General features: G+C 43.4%; 1 pseudogene; it reads right to left on the minus strand.

Moving 5' to 3' along the window:
- Positions 1-511: 511 nt before the first annotated feature.
- Positions 512-628, minus strand: LOC136643452 (5S ribosomal RNA; annotated as a pseudogene).
- Between the last annotated feature and the right edge of the window lie 9,632 nt (positions 629-10,260).

Below are 10,260 nucleotides of genomic sequence, written 5' to 3' on the forward strand. Positions count from 1 at the left end.
ACTTCCTCCAAATAGTCTTACTACAACCTCCCTTGAAAATTCAGTGTCACCTCCTTTCTAAGGTGTATTAGAACAATCAAACATCTATTTCATCCGCCTTTGTTGGCGTCAGAGATCTCGACTCTCTCTTTTTGTTTGTTTAAGTGACTCTGTTGCTTTGTGTAGTGGTGTCTCACTGAAGTTTGCCTGAAGCATCATCCCAGGAAATAGGATAGAGAATCTCCACACCCAGAGTGTTACATCCATAGTACAGCAACCGCCCACATTAGGCCTCATTAAAATGTTAGTGTGCATTTTTACTGTGGACACAAGCAGTGCTGAAGCTGAAGAAGCAATTCCTTCTTTACTACAGGTAGCAAATCCACCTTTTGTTCATCATGTTCCTTCACTACGGAAAAACAATCAGATGTCGAGGAAAAGTTCTGGTTTCTACACTAGTTGCATGGTTACTCTCTTCAACAGCTCAATCAACTCTGGTTGGCAACCTTCAGTCTCGAAAGACTATGGTATAAGCCTACAGCACCCGGTATTCCCTGGCGGTCTCCCATCCAAGTACTAACCAGGCCTGACCTTGCTTAGCTTCCAAGATCAGATGAGATTGGGCATGCGCAAGGTAACAGTTGCTGTCTATTTCCTCATTAATAAAGACGTGCTAGATTGCCAACCTTTGTGCATCTTCATTCAACAAGTGACATTTATTACAACTGGCCCTTTGTGTGGAGGTACATGAAGATGCCCAACATTAGAACACAGAGTAACAGCTGAATTGAACAAGTCTTCCAAATGACTTTTTCTATGTTTTTATAACACAAAAAAGGAGCGGGGGGGGGGGGCAAAAAAGGAGGGAGGGGGTAGCCTGGAAAAAAGGCTACTACATAGCTTAATTGATATGCAGCTTGGCTGTCCCATCAACCTGTCTTGGAGAGATTTATGAGTCATGGCAGGAGTCATGGCAAAAGAGAGGATAACAAACAACTCAGTCATTGGTTTCAACTGATTTGTAAGCATTTGTAACAAAAGGATCCCAGAACAAGTTATTCTCCACTGCCTTTTACTCATGCACAATGTACAGTTTGTATCTGTCAGCAGAAAGCATTATTGCTGGAACCAAGGGAAGGAAGAACCTTGCTTAACCAGTTTTTTTTTTAATCGCTGTAGTTCTACTGGTCGGAAACATGGCCAATAAGCACATTTTATGTTGCAGCTGAAGGAAGCTGGCTTTGCCTAGTGTGTGTGTGTGTGTGTGTGTTGTGTGTGTGTGTGAGAGAGAGAGAGAGAGAGAGAGGCTTTGTGGTTTTGCCTCTACGCATGCCAGTGGTTTGCTCTGCAAGCCTGAACATATGTAAAGTAAGTACTGTTCAACACATTGCTCAGTAAAAGTGCTACAGAAAACTGATGAATATTAAGGACCAAACTACACATAATGTTTAATGCATGCACTGACCTTTAAATGTTTTGGTTTTGTTAAAAATAGCATGCGAAGGGTGCGTGATCTGGATTGGAGTCATGATGGAAGTATTAAACTCTCCTTCCTTTTCCACTGCAGTTTTACTCTGAGTTGCCTCCCGCCATGTATTATTTTTAACAAAAATCCCAAAATGTAAATGGGTAGTAAATACATTAATTATAATGCGTACTTTAGCCCTGAGTAGTTTTTTCCCCTAAATTTGCCCAACTGCTGAAAGAATCTACCTTACAGGTGTTCCTGAGGCAGACTCCATTCTTCCTTTTGAAAATGGGTTCTGCTGTCCCATGGGGAATGATTTATTAGTACTCATTTTAACACATCTGCATTTCATATTGTCATATAAACAATGTTTGCATAAATGTGTTTCCATGTGTCTACTTGTAATCTGGCAGAGTATGGAGGCATGTTTTGACAGATATGGGGATCCATGAAGATGTCCGCTGCAGGCTTTGTGTTGATTCTCAGCCCCGCTTCTCCGAAAGACATTATCTTCTCCTCTTGGGGAAACCCACAAAAACCAGGACAGGTTGATTTTATAACCATGATGTGTTTTGTGAAGATTTGTCCATATTGCAGAAATTTAAGTTCGCAGAAGTTTCCGTACTCTTTCTGGGAATGAGCCATGGTTGTGTCACATGATGGATTATTCATGTTCTTTGTGATGGACCTACATTCCCAGCCTGTACTCTGATTTTACTCATATTATCACATCCTGAACTTATGATTTCTCCTTCTGCTTAGAATGTCTGGATGCTCTTGTCTGAACTTCTCTGATGACACATTAAGCATCAATTGGTCTTGAATGTGACATGCATCAGTTCCCTGATAATGCAAGCCTTTCTGCAGTATCAGGGGGTTTGATGCAGGCATGAGGCAGCTCTCTACAGAGGAGTACAGAGAGGAAGAAGAAATGGGGGGGGGGGGAGAGTGCTGAGTTTGAACACTGGAAGAGGGCAAATCATTGGGTAAGGAAATCAACATTTGGCATGCTGTGTCAGGAGGTCTTGGGCCAGCCCTGAGTCTTATCATGATTGATTGGATCTGGATTTGTTTGGTTGATACATAGTTCTTTCACTTGGAAACCCTACACATTATTTATGATTATTTTTGTCATTTTTATCCAGCACCATGTATGTACATGACACGTTATGCAGAATGAAATATTTGGGCAAATACCTGCCCTGAAGGGCTTATAAATATTGACACAAAGGAGACAACAGAGGAAGGGAAAGCGGAGTGAATGAAAGTGGGATCAACAGGGAAAGTATGTGCACTTGTTTCAGTTACATGCGCTGAAGCATGATGAGATAGGGAACTAATTTTGCATGCCTCTTTTCCTGCTTATCATTCCCTTATTTCATGTTGAATGCAATGCCTGATCCCGGAAATGTTGTATTTGTTGTAATATGGACCCCTCACAACCTATGAGCCAGAAAAAAGTCATCAAATAATTATAAATATGGCAGGTGGTTGCTAAGCAGAAATTAAAACTCTCTCTCTCACACACACACACAGAGTATACATAAATCAGTTTTCCTTCTGTTTAGCATCAGTATTGCAAATCTTTCTCAGAAAAAATTAAGATGTGTTCCTAAGGAAGGGGAGGCAACTTTTCCCACAAGGAGATGTGTGTTTTAAACCCTTAAATCTGCTGTAAATCCAAGCATGCAATTGAAGCATGAAATAATTGTTTGATATTAGAAAATTTAAACCATTTAAACTTTAAAAATTTAAAACCCACACCATTGTTTGCCCACAGAAAGAGCAGCACAAACTTATCTGGCACAAACCCACCTTCTCCATCCAGTGCAGGGTTCTGATGCAACTCTGCGGAGCTGGCACAGTCCTCTGCACAGGTCCAGCCAACTCCTGAGTCAGTACAACTGTGCTTGATGGCATGTTTGTGACACCTGGGAGCCAAAGCAGGGGGCCTGCAGTGGCTTGTTAGGACTGGTCTGCCCATCAAGTTGTTTCTGAAGTTCTTTGCTGTAGGACTACTATCCCAAAGATTTTTGTCCCATAGTGAATGGAACAGTGCCATCTGCCTAAAGCAGTGGTTTTCACACTGTGTTTTGAGGGATCCCTGCAGGCTTATTGGGGTACCTAAACCAAAAGATCAACAATGGAAGCTAAGAACATAAGAATAGCCAAACTGGATCAGGGCATAGACCCATCTAGTCCAGCTTCCTGTATCTCACAGTGGCCCACCAAATGCCCCAGGGAGCACACCAGAGACCTCATCCTGGTGCTCTCCCTTGCACCTGGCATTCTGACATAACCCATTTCTAAAATCAGGAGGTTGCACATACACATCATGGCTTGTAACCCATAATGGATTTTTCCTTCAGAAATTTGTCCAATCCTCTTTTAAAGGCATCTAGGCCAGATGCCATCACCACATCCTGTGGCAATGAGTTCCACAGACTAGCTTTCCTGCAAGCTTTTGCATGCCATGACCCATTTCCCCTTTCAGTGTGCAGCTGCATAGGAGTATTAAATGTCTTCTCAGTTCACATAAAGTGCAAGTGAGCCATAATAGGTTTGACCAACATTCTATGTGCACCTTTGAAGAACTACCACATCCCCAGAAAGGTCTTGGGGCATGCAAGAATTCCTCAGCAAACAAATAGGTATGGAAAATTTTCCAAAGGTAGAAAGTTTGAAAACCACTAATATGCTTTTGTACATACACAAAAGCACCACTCATTTAATTCAATTGAGGGAATAGCTCAACATGGATATTCCTTTGCAAGCATTGAATGATTGGTCTATCCATTGAAATGAAAGGGAAAGCCATAATACACAGGGCTTAGAGCAGAGTATGAGTAAATTGCAAATTGGACTGTAATTCGACAAATAAGACTGCAGGTGATCCTAAGATTATTTGTTTAGCTTTCAACGGAATTAGTTCTGATTGAATCATCTGCAGTCTTATAGGTCACCTGCATGGATCACTTAAGTCCCTCATAAAGCACTGAAAGCTCATCTGCTAAGAGTAGCTGGAGGTACACTGGGAAGAAAACTCAGGTTGTTACATTGCCTTAACAACAACAACAAGGTATTTATATACCATCTTTCTGGTCATCGGATTACTCCTCTGACTTTATTCAAGGCGGTTTACATAGGCAGGCGTTTCTAAATCCCTCAAGGGGATTTTTACAAACATAGAGGTTCTCTCTTTCAAGAACCAACAACATTTCAGAATGGATCTTCCTGGTTTGGTCTCACTTCTGGCCTCCAGTTCTCCCATGCAGGCTGACAAGCAGCTCCATCTCTCACATGAAGGGCAGCCAAGACGCTTCTTGCTCACACCAAGAGCAGGTGGAATCACTCAACTGGGCTTGTCAGCTGCTTCAAGGTCTTGCCATTTACGGTGCAGGTGGCCTCGAACTGGCAACCTTCTGATGTTATCTTTGGGCTAACAGAGGCTCTACCCTCTAGACCAGACCTCCTACTCAATAGCACATCATGTTCATTTTCCCACTTCTGGTTGAAACACTTTTGGTGTGCAATCATGTCACGCAAGATTCCAGTACAAGATTCCATCTGCTCAGTGGTGGGACTGAATCTCTTGCTATGTGTCTTGGGAGGGCTACAAGTGGAACTTGATTATGTTGGCACAACAAATCTCAGATGACTGAATGGTTACAATTCCAGAAGGAGCTTGTAGCAAAATGTACACTGGAATGTTTTCAGGGAAATTCAGAAAGAATAGAAAATGTTTTAGCATTGCTGAGTAGCTCTGTTTTGCTTCCTACATGCCAGGGGAATTTACTGCAAGGAAATGCAAATGATGAGAGAGTGTCATCTCACAGAAATAATTTGTGTGAACACCTTGAAATGAATAGACTAATCCTCCTATTCTGGATTGCTCATTTACCCACTCACATGCACCATGTTCACTGAGAATGGGTGACATATGAACACTTTATGTATTTTGGAACAGGACTAAATATAACAGTGATAGCCCATTGTTCTCCTCCAGGCTGTGTCCCCCCCCCCTCCCCAGGTGTACAGTATCTGCAGCCCAAAGCTAGGATTTGTATCTAATCCTCTTTGGATACTTGCTATAGTTGCCTCACTAATACCCACTGGGATTAGTCTTATCTGTTGTAGCTCTTCCAGTGCGAAAACAACTGTGGGCCCAATCCTATCCAATTTTCCAGTGCTGCATTGGGATATGCACTGCTTCCTGTGTTGGGGGTACAGTCACAGAAGCCTCCTTAAGGTATGGGAACATTTGTTCTCTTACCCCAGGGCTGCATTGCAATTGTACCGGTGCTGGAAAGTTGGATAGGAATGGGCTGTGTGATGGTTGAGGGGAGCAGGCCCTGCAGCTGGCACTCTCCTTTTTTTCCAACTCACTCTCACTCCAGAATAAAAAGAACTAATCTCTGTCACTGCCAAGGCTAAAACCAGACAGGTAAAATGCAAGCATTCAAAAACAAATCTGATATAGTTTCCTAAGCATAATCCTTGCTCTTACTGATGCTGGACTATGAGTCCTGCCTGCCGTGGCCCTTTTTTCAGAGAGGTGAGCTGGATCCTGCCTATGCACCAGTCACTCATGGTCCAGTCCTAAATAAGCACTGCACTGGTGGAACACATGTTTCAGTCACAAAAGCTCCGTAAAGTTCAATGAGACAACGCTAGCAGCCAGCACACCGGTGGGAAGGCTTGCCAAAGCTGTTAAGTCCAGCGCAGGGGTGGGGAAGGGCAGGGCGGCAGTAGGAAGGAATGGAATGGGATGGGGTGGGGGCGGGTGGATTGAGCCCAAGGGGGGATGGGATCAGTGGCACCAACTTGTGTTATATCCAAACCCCTTCCTGGGACTGATCCGCTTGCATGGATCAACTCAGACTTGCACCAGCGATATCCAAGTTAACCCATTGGGGCTTACCTTGAAGCAAGGGGACAAATGTCCCCTTAACCTGAGGAGACCTCTAGCAGCCAAAATTTCCCCATGGAATGAAGCCGGTGCCACTGCATTGCTGTGCAGGAATTTAGATAGGATTGGGCTGTCAGGGTCAAAGAGTGAAAAACATCCTCTGGCTTGACCTGATATGCCCTTTGTTCTGCCATTGGCCAAGACAGCTGCAGGGTTACTTAGAGGAATGGAGAAGTGTTTCTTTGAGGGGGAATATTGAACCTTTTCCTTTCATGTTATTTCTCGGGTGTAAATCATATCCGATAGCATAATAGCTCCCCAAAGCTATTATTAGCTTCATGGGGGATAAAAGAGATACCATGAAGCCCTGAAAGAATTGAATGTTATTCTTTCATTTACATTCTTATTGCAAAGCTGAAGGCACTCTGTTTTTAGTGTAATGTGGGTTAAATTTTCTGTCAATATATGTGTCATTATGATGGTTATCACAATGAACAAATAAACAGCAACAGTTCTAATAGTACCAATTGTTTTGTTTTCTTGTGTCTTTGCCTGCCATCTTTCTAGTCAAGTAAGATGAAAAGGAAATCAGTGGAGAGAAATGGAGAACGGGACATAAATGGGACAATGGAAGCTGGGTGCTTGCTGAATGGTAACAGGGATACCATCTCTTATTTGTATCTACTGGTAAAATAAATGTTTTTAATTATTCTCAACAAAACCTTGTAAATCAAATTGCCAAAATGACTGCTAGTATGTGCTAAATACCCCATGAGAGGCCCTACCCCCTGGGATTCATCGCAAGAAAGCAGTTCAACGTCATAATGGATTGGGGTATGACATTTGGGGTCTGCTGGGATGGACCCTGGGACAGTTGACACTGGTGGGGATGCTGCTCACCAATCCTTCATTGGAACTTCACATCACCAGGAAATGTTGCTGCTTCCTTTGAAGAGTCCCCTGAGGATTCTTATGAGGTACTGGCCATTCTCCCTTCTGGCTGCAACCCTGTTTGTGAAGGGTGGTCTGGATGCACCTGGGCTAACCTATGCACCAACTGTTCTAGCTGCCCCTCCACAAGCTGGCCAGGACTCCTGGCAGCTCTCCTCCCTTTTCTGTAGAGTACTATGGGAGTCTGTGAGATTCCTCCTGCCCACAGCAGTTAATCTCTGCCTCCCTGCTTGTCCAGTATGTCTCCTGTAGGGCAAGATGTTCCTCACTTCTTTTTCCTCACCTTTTCCTGATAGAGGCTGCAATCCTATCCACACTTTCCTGGGAGTAATTCTCATTGAAAACAATGGAACTTACTTCTGGGTAGACATGCATAGGATTGGGCTGTGAGTCTGCACTGGCTCTTTCATCCCCCATGCTCTATCCTTTTTTCTCTTTGTGTTGCCAGTTTCTCCCTTCACATTCTTTCCCAGGCTGCTCTTTTCTCCTCTGTCACCTCTATCCTAGCCTGCCTCACTTCCTTCCCTTCCTCCACTCCACCCTCTTCCTCATTTCATCTTATCCTCTCTTTTCCCCATTCTCTGTCCTCCTCCTCTCTTTTTCTCTCTCTCACTTCACTCCCCTTGGTTTCTCTTTGCCTGCCTTTTGAACTCTTCCGCCTCTTTGCTGAGCCCATCCCACTGAGATTGCCAGCAGTTACACTGCTGCTAGTGTCTTGCCACTCCCAGGCACCCTCCCAGGGGCCCAACAGGTGACTTCACCACCTTGTTGCCAACCCTGCAGCAGCAGTTTACTTGCATTTCTTGGAGTAGCTCCAGAACTTGGGCAGGGAGGCAGATGCCACAGACACACCCATACCCACACCCCATACACACCCCAAAAAACTTGGCATATTTTTTTCTAGCATCACTTCCATTTCTTTAATGGCTGTATGACAGGAGGAGTTCCAAGAAGTGAAGCTTATTTCAAGACTTCATCTTCATGTCAGGGGTGGGGTGGGAACCTATCACAGAAACGTTGCAGGCATTGAAACCATGAAATAAGAAAAATAGCCATCTAAATTAATTTTCAAGGATCCAAAAATATTGCATTGAATGACACAGTATCTCAACTCTGTTCTAAGTTGAACAATAAACTCTCAGCAGCAATGTTTTTAACCTCTACTTGAAAGCACCCAACAAATGTATTTGGCAGCCATAGCATGCAGCCATTCCAATGGAGTGCACACTGCCTGCTATTGGGGGGAGGGGTTAATCCAGTGGGGTACCACAGTACCTGGGTGGGTCCACAGGTGCATGTTGTCCTGGGTAGCAGGGCTGGAGAGGCACCCCCCCATCTGTGCTCCCCTGGGGGCCGCCTGCACCCACTGCCTCTCTGTCCAGAGATGTTCTGAGGGCCGGAGAGGCCACATGCAGCGTCCCCGACCCTCAGAAGGCCTTCTAAGGCTTAAAACATCACTTCCAGTTTCTTGGGGGAAACTGGAGGTGACATTTAAGGCCCTCTGAAGGCCTTACAAAGCCTCCTGAGAGCCAGAGATGGCCTCTCCGGCCCTCAGAAGGCCTCCAGATGTGACTGGTGGAGAATGGCATTTTCCTCAGTGAAGGGTTCGTGGCATTTTCCTCAGTGGGGGCAGCATTTTGAAACCGGCCCCGGGTGGCACAGTGGCTAGGATCTTCACTGAGTTGATCAGGTGGCCAATGAGAGGTAAACCAAAACATTTTTGTCTCTGTTTCTCTTCCCCACTTTCTCATCCTCTATCCAAATTTTTTCAGTCTTATTCTCCTTCTCTCTGTCTCCTTCTTTCCCCCCCTCATTCTATCCATTTTTCTGTTAATCATTCTCTTTCCCTCTTTGCTCACTTTGCTCTGTCCATCTTTCTCTTTCTTCTCTTTCCCCCTTTCTGTCCATCTTCCTTCTTCAAGAGTAGTTTATAATCCCTACATTGTTTGTATTGGGGAACCAGCTGCTTCCCTGGGGTTCTGGAGCAATTATACAGTCAAACACAAGCAGCTTTTAGTTTATATTTCTCCCCTCTTTAATTATTGAGCAATTGCCTGGTGCACACATTAGATGTCAAGTTGTGCATACTGTTACAGTTATTTATACACTCACAGCAACAAAGACCATCCAATTACCATTTTAATTGAATACACCTGTGATTAAGTAATACTCATGCAGTGAACAATGAGCTTGTTAAATACACATGTATTTAGTTTTCAATTTCTCCAAAACATAATTTTCCCAAAACGCTGTCTGCAAAACTTGTTAGCGTAATCTAAGTATCTAGCTATATATCATTTTTACCTATTGATGGGCTTGATACTCCTCATTTTAAAATACTGATAGGGCTTAGCATAGCTCATTATAAAGACACTATGCCAAAATAAAACAAGTTCAAAGCACATTCCTAAGTAGGGACATCTTTAAGCTAACAGGTGTGCCTTTTTCCAGCTTGCAACAAGAAAACAGTTACACACAGAGTATATCAATTTTACTTTTTATCATAAGTAAAGCTTATGACATATATTTATGCATAGAGTGAGCCATCTCAGAGTCACCATGGTCACACTCACAATACAACCCTGGGCCTTCAATTTCTCTGACATTCATAAACTTTCATTGGAAGGGCTTATTATTATTTTATTTTATTTTATTTTTATTTAACTCTTTACCCTGATTGCAAGGTAGGAAGGGAAAACTAATTCAAGTCTTACGTCTCAATATACATACGAAGTGCCAAGAATTCCTTTGCAGAGAAGATTGAACATAAGAAAATGAGTGGAAGATTGGCAGCAACTTTTTCACCCAAACCACAGACCTGAGATTGGGAACTAAATTTTTGGGGCAGAGTAACAATCAGCAAGGCAAACAGCACTTCCACATGAGGTATTTATTTATACAGGTATTTATATACCGCCTTTCTTTGGTCGTCAGATTTCTCCTCAGACTGTAA

This window comes from Tiliqua scincoides, chromosome 2 (genome assembly GCF_035046505.1).
Source record: "Tiliqua scincoides isolate rTilSci1 chromosome 2, rTilSci1.hap2, whole genome shotgun sequence".
In the NCBI taxonomy this organism is placed as follows: domain Eukaryota; kingdom Metazoa; phylum Chordata; class Lepidosauria; order Squamata; family Scincidae; genus Tiliqua; species Tiliqua scincoides.